General features: G+C 42.2%; 1 protein-coding gene across 1 annotated transcript in view; it reads right to left on the reverse strand.

The window, feature by feature from the left end:
• Positions 1-15,309, reverse strand: part of bmpr1bb (bone morphogenetic protein receptor, type IBb) — a 59,701-nt gene that overhangs the window by 21,849 nt on the left and 22,543 nt on the right. The window lies entirely within an intron of this gene.

Below are 15,309 nucleotides of genomic sequence, written 5' to 3' on the forward strand. Positions count from 1 at the left end.
GAACTCCCTGTCATGTTACTCTAGAGTTTTGGTGCAGACATTTACTGTAGTAGTGTCTTTGCAATAAGCCATCGGCCTCCTTAACAACTACACAACAGCCCTTTCAAAATAAAAGTCTCCCACAGTAATCAACACAGCAAAAGGGACCAACCTCCCGGCAACCGCGTCTCGACATAACGTGTGTGTAAGCGAAGCTGCAGGCACAGGTGCTGTATGAATGGCAAGGGCCAGGCATTAATCTGTAACCAAGAGTCGGGTATTAAAGTTGAGATGTGGGCCGAATCCCATTCAGTTGCTCATGTGAGCCGGTGTGTGTGTGTGTGTGTGTGTGTGTGTGTGAAAGGGGTGAAAACGCAGCCGCTTGCCGGGCTACAACGGGGATCAGGCCATCACACGTCAGGTGATTAGAGGTGATTAGAGCTCACACCTCCAGGCACCGCCACAACTTTGCAACTTCACACTAATCCAGCGCGCTCACACACACACACACGCAAACGTACAGAAGAAAACGACAATAGGGACACATTCCACTGGTGAAAAGATTTATGCGTGCAACAAGTTAAGAGGCTTTACTAAGCTGTTAGACGGATTACCAGTCTACCCCGGCACCTACACAGATCATAAACATCTCCATTGTGATAGAAATATTTACAAGCGCGTATGTACGAGCCTCGCACAAAGCCCTCGGAGCACGAGAGGTTTCGCTCCAAATGGTTGAAGAGGACGTAAACAAGAGCAAAAACACGGCGGTGCTAAAGCAGGGTTGGAGAAGGCCAAAACAACAACAACAACAAGAGCCAAATGGGCTTCTCCACCCCACACCTGTCCCCTCTTAAAGTCATACTGGGTGGGAAGAGCAGCCCCCACGAGCCACGTCTCCCCTCTCTAGTAGGCCTATAGCTGCCACTCCTGATTTGCGCAGCACTGTGTATTACATGCGATAAGTCAGCCTATTCTGGAGCACGAGTGCATGGGGAGCAATGTGAATGGGTCAGTGCACCTCACACACCCTTCTGCGCTCCATCAAACGCCCAGCGTGGAGCCTCTCCGGACTCTCAGACAGCCCACTCAGCCCAAAGGCCAGGGATGTGGGGGGGACGGGGGTGGGGGTGGGGGGGGGGGGGTCCAAGGGAGTGAGGAGCTCTGTAGGTGGGGGTCACTCCACCACACAAAAGGGTTGAAAGTGGGGCAGACTGGTTGCAAGACACATTTTCAGTCAAATGAACTCTTCCCTTCCCCTTTCTTTCCCCTCCCTCTCTTAGTTAGAATTTAAACTGCAGAGCACATCTGTCATCACGTACATAGTTACAGGATGATTAATACTGCTGGAATCGTTCTGTCAGCGCATCAATCATTCTGCAAAACCACAATGCGGGTTGCGACTGCAATGAGAACTAGTCGCATTAGACATGCAAACATCAGAAGACACTTTAAAACCTTATTTACCTGGAGGTGCCTTAAGATAACCACTGTGCCTCTTGCATGCCTCCCACCTTTGTGACATTGCAGTATTTAATAATTAGGAACAAAAGTTCTGCTTGCGAGCTTGTTGTTGTTGTTTTTTTTAGCAAAGCTACACTCTGAGGCCATTTTGGTGCAGAGGACACAGTGTGAGCTGCAGGTCGAATGGCATCTGCTGGTCCAAAAATACTCGGGTGATGATTCAACACACATGCATCACAATGCAGAGTTAGTCTCACGCTGATTTAGGTTGCTAGGTCCAATGAAAAACAAGAAATTATAACGTCTTTAAGTAGCGGTTGTGTAAATAGTTTACCAGCTGTTCACGTGCAGATATCAGGAATCACAAAACCGCAAAAAAATACTTTTTTTCCAGTGCATTTCACCAGACAGAAACCTGTATTAGAAGGAATGGGGAGCAATTATGAAACACGTTATCGGGTTCTCTTAATACGTACGTTGTTCCAGCTCTCTAACTTTCGTCTCAATCTCATCTACTCTTCTCTCTCATGGACACTAAAACTCAATGCCCCTTTCCTGACAAGAAGCTGCAGTGTGCAAGCATTGGCTGCATATAATACTTTATACAGTCTATGTGCGTAACAGGCATAAGTTCTGCACCTCAAACATCATGCACCTTAGAGAGAACACACTGCCTGCATAAAATAAGTGTAAAATATATATTTTTTCTGCACTTTTCAGCACAAATTTCCCAATCACTATACTCCAGGAACTCTCTTTACCTTCATTCAGGCTATGATTTCATAGTACATTGGGCATCCTACTTTGATAAGGACAGTAGGAGGGATGTGTGTGGAGTAGTTCAGCGAGATACAAGATTATTTTCAGTTTGCTCTGCAGATTCTGTACGCTCCACGTTCTGCCCTCCAGCAGCAGGAGATCAATTAATGCAGCTTGGTTGTTTGTAATAATCTGTCTCCATTTCATAAAGCAAACATTTCTCTTATGAAACAGAGACCTTGCGTTAATACTGGCACCAGCACGACAATGCACCATGAAAACAAGTCACGTTTTTTATTTCAGAAAAGGACTTTAAAGGAGAGAACATCACACGGCGAGAGGGCCGGGATGGATGACTGTGAAAAATCACCGCTAACCTGTGAAACAAAAAGCCATGGCAGAACACAGATGATGAAATTACTCCGGGCACAGATGGAATGCGTATCGTGAACGGCGTTTTTCGGGCCGCGGCCGGACTGACCCTCAGCTCTGTGAAATTAGCAGGATTTTCAGGAGCTCAGCGGTAAAACTGCTGTCATAGAATCCTGGAAAGCAGTTTATTACCGTGGCAACACAGCTGTCTTCCCCAAATGGTGCAGTTGGGGTGCAAAAGACAGGAAAGCGTGACGCCATCTTCATCATCCAGTAAGACTGAGATTAGCTTCCTTTCTTTGGCGAGTTACAAAAAAAAGTTTTGCACTATCCACTGGAAAACAAGCACTGAATTTTATTTGATTACTCTCATTATCAATCCATTAGACTAAAGAAACAAAGATATTATTTCATCAGAGGTCAGAAACCCGCAACTAGCAAACCAAAAAGGTGAATTAATATGTTGTGGTTCTTTTTTTTTCCTTTACTAGAAACTCAGTAGGAGAACAAAGGTATGGACTTCAGCGATTTACTGCAGGGCATGTATCCATCGAAATGTGGACGCCTATGTGTGTTTAACCAGGAAGTCTTGTTGAGATTAAAAAAAACAAAACTCAATTAGTTAAACAGGCAGCAGCAAAAATACCGCGGCCAGATACAAGGTTAAATCTAGACATAGGATGATCTATGTGAAAACAGAACTACAAAAACATTCACCAAGAAAGAAACTGACAATATGAATGAATCAAAACATCTGAAGCCAAATGTGCTTCCCTCCAAGTCATTTAAAATGAATTAAAATAAAAAATAAAAAATAAAATGAATTGCAACCAACAGTCACTAATATTACCTTCTTCTTTTTATATGTACAACTGTAGGTAAGATTGAAGTAGATCAACAATAGCCTCATAAATAAAATATATACCAGTGGTTGAATCTATAAGTGGACAAACCATTGGACATTTTAAAATTAATAACAACCTCAGCACTCTATGGGGAGCAGCATCCATGCTGTATATACTCTCTCCATAATCCAAAACACACATAAATGTGGCATCAACAAGTGTCCCGGCCTTAAAGGGGAACTACTGTTTTTTACAACCTGGACATTATTTCTTGCATAAAATACGGTCGTTTACTCACCCATATAACTTTTGTGTCATTTGCACTTGTTTAGGAAATAATTAGATCAACGTATATCCATATAGCGGGAGTGACTGGGGCACCGAGACGCAGCCTCTAAATAACACATTATCTGCCACGAAACTCGTTCATTTCGCCAATATTTTGTTATCGTACGCTGGTGCTATTCCCCATTGAGTCAGGAGTTACCTGTAACTGCAGATTGACCTACAATCCCCAGATGATGTCTTCTGACCTGGACGATGTCATCTCTGAGTGTCATCTCCGCAACATGGCTGAATATTATTCCGATTCTGAGGTTGTGGACAAACCATATTGGATATATATGGATATACGTTGATCTAATTATTTCCTAAATGAGTGCAAATGACACAAAAGTTATTTGGGTGAGTAAACGACCATATTTTATGCTAGAGATAAGGTCCAGGTTGTAAAAAACAGTAGTTCCCCTTTAAAGTTGAGGTTTTGTGCTAAAATAAAAAGTGTCAGAGAGTTTCTGCTCCCAGATTCCAGATATTTCACCATCTGCTGAATGTGGGGCGTAAAAGAGAGGGATTCATCAATTACAACTCCTTATTTGTACTCAGATACAGACTCTGGTAAAGCGGTGATAGATTGGAGGTTCAGTGACTTTGATTTATCATTTGAAAACAGGAGATTTGTTTTGCTTTGGCATTCAGATGAAGCCATCAGACCACGTCTATACAGACACCACAGACAGTACAACACTGTACACTGTAAAACATTTCAACCCACATGTCCAATTGCTAATGTTTTTGTTTCTACTTTCTATTTTCTCATCTTGACGACTAATGTAAAGTTTACCTACACTTCAGACAGATTCAGCTCACATCTTGTTCATTCAGAAATTTAACATTTATTCTATTTAGGCTATTTTAGAGGAGCAAATTAAAATTTAAACCACCAAAACAGCCACTTTGAAAATCATTCCTGGCAGGGAAACAGGTTCTAAAATCCACCCATCCATTGCGCTTATGGCGCCAATATCTTTGCTGATGTTGTAATACCGCGGTATAATTAATTAATCCACTTTTGCAGAGACTTGTTTCAAAGGTATTACTATTTTATAGTAATAGTTCTGTCTAATAAAAAGATGTGAAAATGGCGGCAGCTTCTTTATTTGCCAGTATTCAAATCATATCACCCCTCCCCCTTCACCATTTTTGTCAACTTAAAACTTAAAGACATGAGTTAAATGAACATTGACCACACAGACAAAACTCACAAGAAGTCAAGACAATGGATTACTTTAAGCTGAAGTTTAGAAAACGTATTAAATTGAGTTCAGTATCAAAACCCTTTCATGACTACTGGACTTAAAGAGAAGACAAACGTTGTCATAACTTAATGGTGCTTAACTTAATGTTTAACAGTGTATAATGATATAGTGAGATCCAGGCAGATCCCCTGTAGAGACTCTGCTCTCCAGCGAAAGAAAGGTTCTGATGAATATTCAAGATTCCCACGACAGTAGGGCCAAATCACTCTGCTGAGATTGACGCTTTGAAGTCCTCAAAGAATGCTGAGGGGGAAGAAGAACGCCATTCATGGAGATTGAAAAGGCTGTCACAGCAAGATTCTGCCTCCTTCCCCTCCTTCTGTCTGTCACGCTTGCTCTTTCTCTCACTCGGTGCGTCTCACCGCCTCGTCGTGATGCTACAGTGCGATATTGGGAAAGAGCCGAAACACGATCGCGCCTGTTGAATCGCTTTCTCTGACAATATTTATGTTGGAAGGGTTTTGAAGATCATCTAAAGTTTCAATGTGAATATTTAGAGCCCCTTCAAGAATACACAGTCTTGTGTATCTATGTTTCATTCTGGATACGACCTGTCTGACGGAAAACAGCTCGTAAAATCAGTTCTCTCCATTCCACCTGACAAGAAAAGAACACGACGTATCCACGCAATTAAATTCCACATTCAAACGTGCATAAAGATGCACAGTGTAAAGGTGGTAATTAAGTCTGTTGCAACCACACAGATGTTGTTAGGTAATTATCTGAGTCAGACTGTAAATGTCAAAACCTTTGTGATACACATAAACATTTCACTTCATACTGCCTCAAGGCAGTCTAGTAAAAGAAATCCAGAGCTTACATTATGCAAGGGAAATGCCATGGTATATCCAAAAAGCGTTTACAAAAAGCGTTTCATCACTCATCCGAGTAGCTTCTTCAGTTCTTCAGTTTTTTTGGATATGCAGCGGAAACTTCACACACTGCATTTTATATGGAGCGCATGCATGCAATATGACATATTTCTGACGTTGTCAAAAGAACATACTTGAATTGAAGCCCAGAGAATGGCTTTACGGTCGACACCATCTTTTCTGACTGAAGGCATGAAATCTCCAAATTTGGGAGCGACACTTGGACCCTAACTGGAGCTCACTGCATTGTACACATTCTTCAGACCTATAAAACGACCAATAAAGGGCAATAAAACTGAAAACTATCAAGACGAGAAAGACACTCCATTTATCCGAAAACTGCAGAACTGTAGAGGATCTGTTAGTCCAACAAAAGGACAAGCCATAATTCCCCACATCTGGTAAAAACAAACTAAACAGCCAATCTACACCGATCAGGCGACAGTATGACTACTTTCCTAATATTGTTATCATCAGAGAATTAACATGGACCCTCTGAGGGTGTCTTGAGGTGTCTGGCAACACAATATTGTTGGGGCCTTTGGGTCCTCCTGGTTGAGGGGAGGGACCTCTGTGGATCAGGCTTGTTCAGGCTGCATCCTGCTGGGGATGGCCGCTGCCATCAAGGAGTGTCATTGCTATGAGGTGCGGGTGCCTGGTCTGGTCTAGGTGGGTGCTACATGTCTAAGTAACATCCACACAAATGTCAGATCCAAAAGTTTCCCAACAGAACATTAAATTGTCACAAGATAGTCAATGTTCTTCACTTCTCCTGTCAGTGGTCATAATGTTATGCCTGACTGGTGTAAGTGGAAATGTATTACCTACTCTGTCCACAAATGATGACAAAATTATGGCAATGAAACTATGTGTACGCAACTCACAGTTCAATGATCAGCATGCCTACATTGTCCAAACAGTGTGTGAGTCACTAAAGAGTAGGCATGTCAATCAAACCGGTAACACTCCCAAACATACTTCTATAATTATAGAATTAATTTCAAAGGAACTGCTGCTGATCATAAGGTGTGGAAATGGCTAATTACATTATAAAGGCATGATAAAAAACTAACTGAATTGGTATTATATGAGAGAAGTTGATGCTTTTGAGTGCAGTTCTGCACATTGTTCTTCTGCCTTTTGTGCCTTTATTGTATAGTCACCGGTTTAGAGAGACAGGAAGAAGAGGGGATACAGCAAAGGGCGCAAGATGGAATCAAACCTGTGCCACTGCAATGAGGAGTTCAGTTTCAGTTTATGGGGGCACCCACTCAACCAGGCGAGGGGTGCTCCAGTAGTACTGCACTTAATGTACTTCTGCACTGGCTTAGTGGCCGCAGCTTGGTTAACCTGTCATTAGCTTATTACAGCCCACAGTGTAAATGGCAATACCACAAGTTGGCAAATCTTGTATTTTATAATTTTGGACTGAATTTTACTGCATCTGATTTCATGTTTGATGTTTGCAACAATTACTGTTTTCAGCAGAACAGACATTGCCTTGCAAATCACTGAGACAACATTGTGCCTCTCTGTTATCAGTTTTAGTTTTCTGTTACCGAAAAGGCATTTTCCACATCCTCCCAAGCTGCTGTTTCACATTCAATGAAATACCCTTTATTTCTTTATGCTGCTGAACAATTGTAGTCGATTGTGGTTCATCATAGCAACAAGTAAGCTGTAATTTCAGGTTAGCTGAAAGATCAGATTTCCATATAAAAATATCTCCTTTTCTTTGTGCCCACTGATGTGGCTCCCTCCACGATAACCTTATCAAATCACTTGGTACAAAAATGTTGTAATCTCTTTATATCTGGCGACTAACACTGAAGCCAACTGAAAGGGTGTGATTACAACAATGCACAAGGCCCTTTCTGTGGACCAACCAGGGACCCGCACCTGAAACACACCTGTGGCTCGGATTTCAACCGCGGACGCAGCGGTTACAAAACAGCTACACAGCTTCCACAGATGGATTCCTTGTAAAGAGGTGTCCATCTGGCTCTGAAGGTGCCTTTAAGAAAATGTTTTTCCATGGCGGAGGCAACAACACAGACTTTCCAAGAACAGCAGAGTAAAATCCTTCCCCTCTCCCTCCATTTCTCTCCGTCTCTCTACAACTGAAGGTCACCGGGCCGGGATCTCTACGGAATACGCCTTCTTTTGCTTTTGTCAGCAGACCTGGCTGCCAGTAAACCATACCTCACTTAATTTTCTCACAGCTCTTTCACAAATCATTTTCTGGCCACTTGATCGCTTTACCTTGGCATCTCGGAGTATGTACTAACATTGCAGATGTACACCAACCAAAAGCAACATTTAGTTGAAATAACACTGTGTAGAGGTGCCTAACCCTGTAATTAATCATTCTTTCTTGCAATGACTTAAAAATAGGCAACTTTTTCACAGCTTCGACATACTAATAAGAAGTAAGCCTACATAAATTCTGTGATACCAATGTTTCTGTATCTTTGCATATGCACAAAGGACGCAAAGACATTGCAAAGAATCAGCAACACGATGTAGACAGGCTGTTCTCCAACCATTCACAGCAACTTTGATGAATCACAATATTCTACAACAGGTGCTCTCAATTCAAAGTGAAAAATTAGAGGAGATTTTTCCAAACATGGCCTTTGTGCGGCAGGAACTGGGAAACCGAGGCTCTCCTTGCCAAGTCATCCAGGAGCATTTAATGAAGGGATTGTTGCTGTGTGTCTGCCGGGCTGCGTCGGGCGGATGCTGCAAACCAAAGGGTCTAATTAAGGAGTTCCTCTGACGGTCAGACAAAGCAGACAGCAGGGGTCGAGACGCTGGCCCACAAACTGGCTGTGACCCTCACACCTGCCTGGTTGAATTACGGCGCAACGTGTCTGGCACAGTGGACACGCTCGCACTGACACGTCAGTCGGAAACACTAGCACATGCAAGAGAGAGGCAACTGGACCCATGGGCAAGCAATCATGCTGCGCGTATTGAGGACGCATATTTACATAAATGCAGAAAGAGAAACTCTAGGTCATGCGTCGACAGTATCTTAAAATCTATACGAATGCAGAGAAATAAAAGATGAAGCGAAGCACCACATGTGTTTTGACGACAGGCAGACTTTCGGTGTAGCGAAAGCGGCGTAAATTTCTTTCCGGAGCATATTCAGGGGAAAGAGGTGTTTTGACTGGTACAACACAGAGAACCTTGACATTAAGTGAAGCCTGGCGGGCTGCTAGGGGCCCCCATAAGTGAGTGTGTCAAAAGTTCATGCCCTTGTTCCGCTGTTCCCCCTCTGCAAAAACAAAAAGATTGCTTAGCGTGAGCTATGGTCCGCCACAAACAAGACCGATCGCTACAGGCCGGCTCCACCTGTCTCTCGCCCCAATTAGTCGTGCGAGCCGCTGAAGTGCTAAATAACCAGCAGAGGAGGACTCAACGGGGTCAAAGACATTTAGAAAAACTCAAGAAAACTGTGGAAGTGCGTGGCCATTGGAGAAGGAGGACAAAGGAGCAAGCATTAGGAGAAGATAAGATACCAAAGGTTTAGTTTGGAAATTTCGCACAAACATGAAGCTAGTCACCCATTAGCGCTTGCTTCCTTTAAGGTTCACAGGGGGCTGTAATTACGGGCAAATGGTTTATTTCCCATATCACATGCTCTTTAACAAGCACTAATTGTGTGTGCATTGAGCCTGAGTAGGAATGTCATACCAAAGCTGCAGGGGATGTTAAATGAAGAGATCAGTTTGGACAACAAAGTATGTGCCAAATCTGTCTGGAACAATATAAACAGGAAAGTGTGAACCGGAGGTTACACTCGCTAAGAACGACTGTAGGCAAATAACATGGTCGCTAAACAGACGTGCTTTTTTTAATGACATAACATCTAAATACTTCTAAAACGACTTCATCTGATAAATGATTTACTATCAGACGTTGTGTTTCCATAAGAGTCAAATTCGCAATTCAGCGCGACCTCAAGTAAATAAGGCTGTCAAGACAACAGAATGTTTCTGATTGCATAAAGATAAAATTAGGAGAAAGTACAACATGCTGCAGGGATGTTTTTCACAGTAAAGCCCTAATATAACAGAGCTTTCAGTCACACCAGAGAAAGACACCACCCTCGCAATATAAAGACCGCACTGTACAGTATTGACTATATATCTGTACAAATAAAAGTCCTGCATGCTATTTATTAAGATGTTTGCACACTGGATCATTTTTAACATGGTCCCTGCCTCTGGCTGTAGCAGCGCACCAAAGAATGTGCACAGCCCAGCCCTTGGAACAGCTACTGGGCTGCATTTGTGCACCTCTCTACGGACTAGTTGACACAGACAGGTGGGGTTTAAATGGCAAATTAACTGCCCATAGATGCCCCCGGAAAGAATCTGTTCATTAAGCTAGGCGCTCCCAGCCATTGTGATTAATGATGTTTGGACAAATTTTACTTTTAGTGCTTTATAATTTGGAGGGAATTAATAGAGGGTGCCAGCCCACCGCTTTTGGTCAAGCTACCTGCTCTGTGTCGCTGGAGTGTGATTGAGAGGGATCGCGGGCCGAGAGCGAGAGGGAGAGAGGGAGGGAGTCCTCTGTGCATATTTTCCATGTGCGCCCAAACCCCTCCCATGGCCGTGGTGCTGAAAGCTCTTTTGTGTGTTTGTGAGTGGTGTGAAGGCTACAGTGATACAGAATACACCGCAGTATAACGGTGTGGTCACCAGCGACATTTAAAAGGCAAATCTGGGCTTAACTTAGTGGCGTCTTTCTCCACCTAAAGGAGGGTTTTTGTAAAGAGAGGATATTGCGCACTGATGAGAGATTATTTTCATTTCAGAAAAGAATCTGCATTCACCTGCAGGTTCAGCTTCTAGCATCGATCCACGTACAGTAGATCTTGTAAAAATGAAACCGGGGGATGTAAATGACTGGCTTCTCCAACAATCCAAACCTTTCAGCCTTGTTTAAAAAGCACTCGATGATCAACCTCATTTATCGTGAAAATGCCTTGAGAGGCTAAGTACTCATTCACACAGCAATTAAAGACAACGGAATGGAGAGAAGGAGATGAAAAGATACAATTACCATAATAGCCCCCTCAGCACACGACTGCCACTTATTAAATTAAGTCAACGACTAAATGAGTAAACGAAATGAGGTGTTTATCTGGATAGGCAAGGACACACGGCAGCTGAAATGTGTGAATTTCACGGCTGTGGCTTCTCAGCGAAGTCCTATTTCCATGCTGTAGCAAATCAAGTACAGTGACCTTTCGCAAAAAGCAGCATTTTCCATCTGCAACGGTTCAGCAATGACATACTGAGCTGAAAGCGCAATAAAGGCAGAAAATTGTGGGGGCCCACACTGCAGTTTTAAAATGTCAAAAAAAGGTCTCGGAGGAAAAAAAATAAAGTGCAAACCAGATAATAATAATAATAATAATGATTTTGTGCTACTTTCATAACTCTAATTTCATTTCATCTAGATGACATACCACCAAATGCTATTTAGTAAGCGGCGCTGAAATAGGAAAGCCTCTGTGATATCTGTCCATCTATCCTGGGCAGTTAATGCACAAGGTCAAACATTGCACAGATTAAATGGTTATACAGTATAAATTATAATGCATGATGACACATTGTCCAAAATACACAGACCAGCCACAGTATTAAAACCACTGACAGGTGAAGTAAATAACACTGACCATCTTGTGATAGTACAATGATCGGCTGGGAAACGTTAGGACCTGGCATTCATGTGGATGTTACTTAGACATGTATCACCCACCTAGACCAGACCAGAGCAGAAACATGAAGAACAGCACAAGGTGTTGACCTGGCCTCCAAATTCACTAGATCTCAAACTGATCAAGTATCTGTGGGATGCACTGGACCAGGCATGATCCACAGCTGCCCCTCCCCTCAACCCATAGGACCCAAAGGCCCCCACTAACAACATTCTGTTTTGGAGGTTCAAGAGAGACCTACACAATATTAGGAAGGTGGTCATAATGTTGCTCCTGATTGGTGTATGTAAGATACATGTCACATTGGACATTTTTGTTTAAAAGGCTCCATGTGATTCAAGCTCAACATAATAACAGGGTTTTTCAAGACTGAAACTAAACTTGGATTAACTTTACACTCAATGATCTTTACAGTGTTTCTTGACAAAAATCCCCAAATCCCCATGAGTGTTGTGATGTCATGTTTGAAACAACAGTGCAATAAGAGTGCAAGAATACAGCCGCCAACATTTCAAAATAAAGATCAGACCTTCAACATTTCAGATAAATTTTTTCCAAACACATGCAGTTTTCAGATCGGAGAAGGAATTGGTTGGAGAAACATTGTAAAAATAATACTACGGTTGTGAAGCGTCAAAACTTAAATATAAAATTTGATGAAATAATTTTATTTTCATTCAGTCATGCAGGCCTTCAAACACTATTCTTTTAGTCTTGCAAAACTTTTAAACGCAGAGTTCAGTTGTGAAATGTGACATGATATCCAACACATACAGTATCCTGGACAAGCCTTTCTGTTGTACGCACCTCATTGTTTACAGTGTGATTATCAGCTTGGAGTACAGAGACTTTACCTACGGCCAAACAGTTTACACTCCATCAACACCGTTACTACATATTCGTTTAAAGTATTTGCATGACAAACACAACATATTTGCTCGCTTGACATCATTGTATGGCTGGGCATTCCGCCTCTCCATATGCTCACCATATGTACTGCTGGCCTGAATTCAGACATAGCTCGCTCAGATATGATTGGCCGACACTACTCGGACAACAAATGGCCTTCCTTTAATAAAATCTTGTCCCTTATTTTTTTTTGGCGATTCTGCATATTTATTAGCAGATGCCCGTACCTGTAGCTCTAGATCACACGATTTAGTGTGACAGTGCAGTTTACCCTCTCCTAAATCTGGTGTGCATGTGAGGAAGGAATAGATCTTACAACACGAGCTGCATGAACCTAATTTTAATTTAAATCTTGAGAGCAAATGCCAGTGCAGACAACCAGACGAAGTTCAGGATGATGTTTTGACTGGAGCACGTCGAAGCAGAACTGCATATTAGCGGTTAGCTCTCTAGCTATAACTACACAGGACATGTGAGTGTGTTATTGTAGATGCACAGATACGATATACCAGGCCACCGGTTGACAAGAAAGTACAAGATAATCAGTCAAAACAAGTGAAAACATATGCAGAACATGTACTTCAGCTCGTAGTTTTTAGAGTTGGGCGTAAATGTGTATACTGCCTTAGGTATGACTAACTGAACTGAAATTTTAAAACACTGCTGTGATTAAAAATGGTATTCTTGCATTCATTACGCACTGTGGACCTTGTATTGAACAACTGCTTCAAAAGTGGCTTCCCTTGAAGCTGTATATGGAGGCAAAGGGAAAGAAACAAATCATATTCCATTGTGCTGCTAAAATAAAATTAAAGGAAAACATGAGAAATGAACGAAAACACAGTCATCATCCTTCAGAGACTTACTGACGGAAAATCCCACAATCGCCTCATCACTCCTGTCAATTTTGCTCCGCATTTCGTCTTCCTCGACCTTCCGTATCCCTTAAGCCGCTCTGTCTCTAAATCCATTCGGTGATAAATTCAGAACGGCTTAAATCAGAACCCACATTTCTGTTGCTGCTGTCAACAGAATGTAATAAGTATGTCTCTACTTTTTCAGGATTTCCACCCACAAACGCTTCGCTCGCCGGAGTAAATCCCGTCCACTGGGAGCGGGATTTGCAGATGTCGGCATAGGCATTCAGCTACTATTGTTGTTTTTCTTAAATATTCGCAATAAACACATATCAGGATCCAGTAGACTGTTTTTATTGGCTTCAGTGAACTAAAATATATAGCGGGCTGCGGCTGACACAATTTCACTGCTGTTTTTCCGATGTGTTATTGTTGAACAGAGCAAATGTGAGTAGTCTGCGTCTACGATGCAACAGTGCTGTTTAGTTACACGTGAATGGAGACATTTGAGGTCAAGTGAAGGTCAAGTCTGTAGTGTAACTCAAGAGCAATATCACATCCTTATTCCAAGCACTCAGTGTACAACAGAAATAAACAGAAACGATAGTGTGAGCAAGTGCACGAGGCAACCGATCGATAAAACGATGACCAAACAACCACTTCCATTAATTCCTTATAATTTCACTTGTTGCTTTGCTTCTTTATACTCAAACGCTAACAAAAGCAGATGAGATGTCCCCACTTTCCTCCAGGAAGGTTTGAGTGAGTGTTAAACCATCTGCTAATGTGGCTGATGGGAAACCCAGGGGCCCGTGCAGTCTTGGCAGGGAAGTCCTGCCTCTGGTTGGCTGGTTGACCCAGAGCTCATTTGTCAATCAGGCACCTTTTCCCATAATTAGAAGAAACAGTCCCACAGCTCGGGCTTGAGCCTCCACAGAAACATTTAATTCAGCGGGGAAAGTGAGTCGGTTTACAGTTCTCTTTGTCGGCCTTCCCTCCAATTTACCCGCCTCTTACAGTACATGTCGCACAAACACACACAGGCACACACATGTTGGGGAAAAAAAACGGACACCTGTTTCTTGGCTTTATGACGAATCGGCCTCAGCGGCTTTGAAACAAATGTTAACAAAACTTACAGCGTACCGTTTGATGTTACAAATTTAAACCGCACGAAATGACGAAATGCTGCTGCACTTAACAAGTCGTGTTCCGCATGCGAAAATACATTTGTCTGTGGCGGAAAATTTATTATTTTAGGCAGCACATTTGTTTTGGAGGTGAAAGAATGCAGAGCTGTAAAAATATCCTTGAGTATGTGACTAACGTGCTGTGAAATATTCACATCCTCAGCAACAAAAGCTTGGCTTTCCACTGAAAAATAAAAAAAAATATTTAAAAAATAGCTACAATAGATGCTTACTACATGCAAGCCTATTTGATTTATCCTGAATTTGATTACTGTTGCCGCACTTTGAACGTGTCAGGCCCATGCACACTCTCATCCTTCCCACACAAACATAGAAATCAAGCTTTGTTTGGGGAAGTAAAGGAAAAATATGTTACATAAAGACACTCACCCCTCAAGAATGTTTACTAGGGGAATACAAGAATCTGCAATTACTCCGAAGTTATTGGGACACCATGGAATTAAGAAGTACAATGATATTATTACTTAAAGGGGAACTACCGTTTTTTACAACCTGGACCTTATTTCTGGCATAAAATACGATCGTTTACTCATCCATATAACTTTTGTGTAATTTCGAGTCATTCGGACGATATTTAGATTCACGTATATCCATATAGTGGCAGTGACTGGGGCACCGAAACGCAGCCTCTAAATAACGCTTTATCTGCCACGAAACTTGTTCATTTCATCAATATTTTGTTATGATACGCTAGTGCTATTCC

The sequence above is a fragment of the Chelon labrosus genome (assembly GCF_963514085.1).
Source record: "Chelon labrosus genome assembly, chromosome: 22".
NCBI lineage: Eukaryota > Metazoa > Chordata > Actinopteri > Mugiliformes > Mugilidae > Chelon > Chelon labrosus.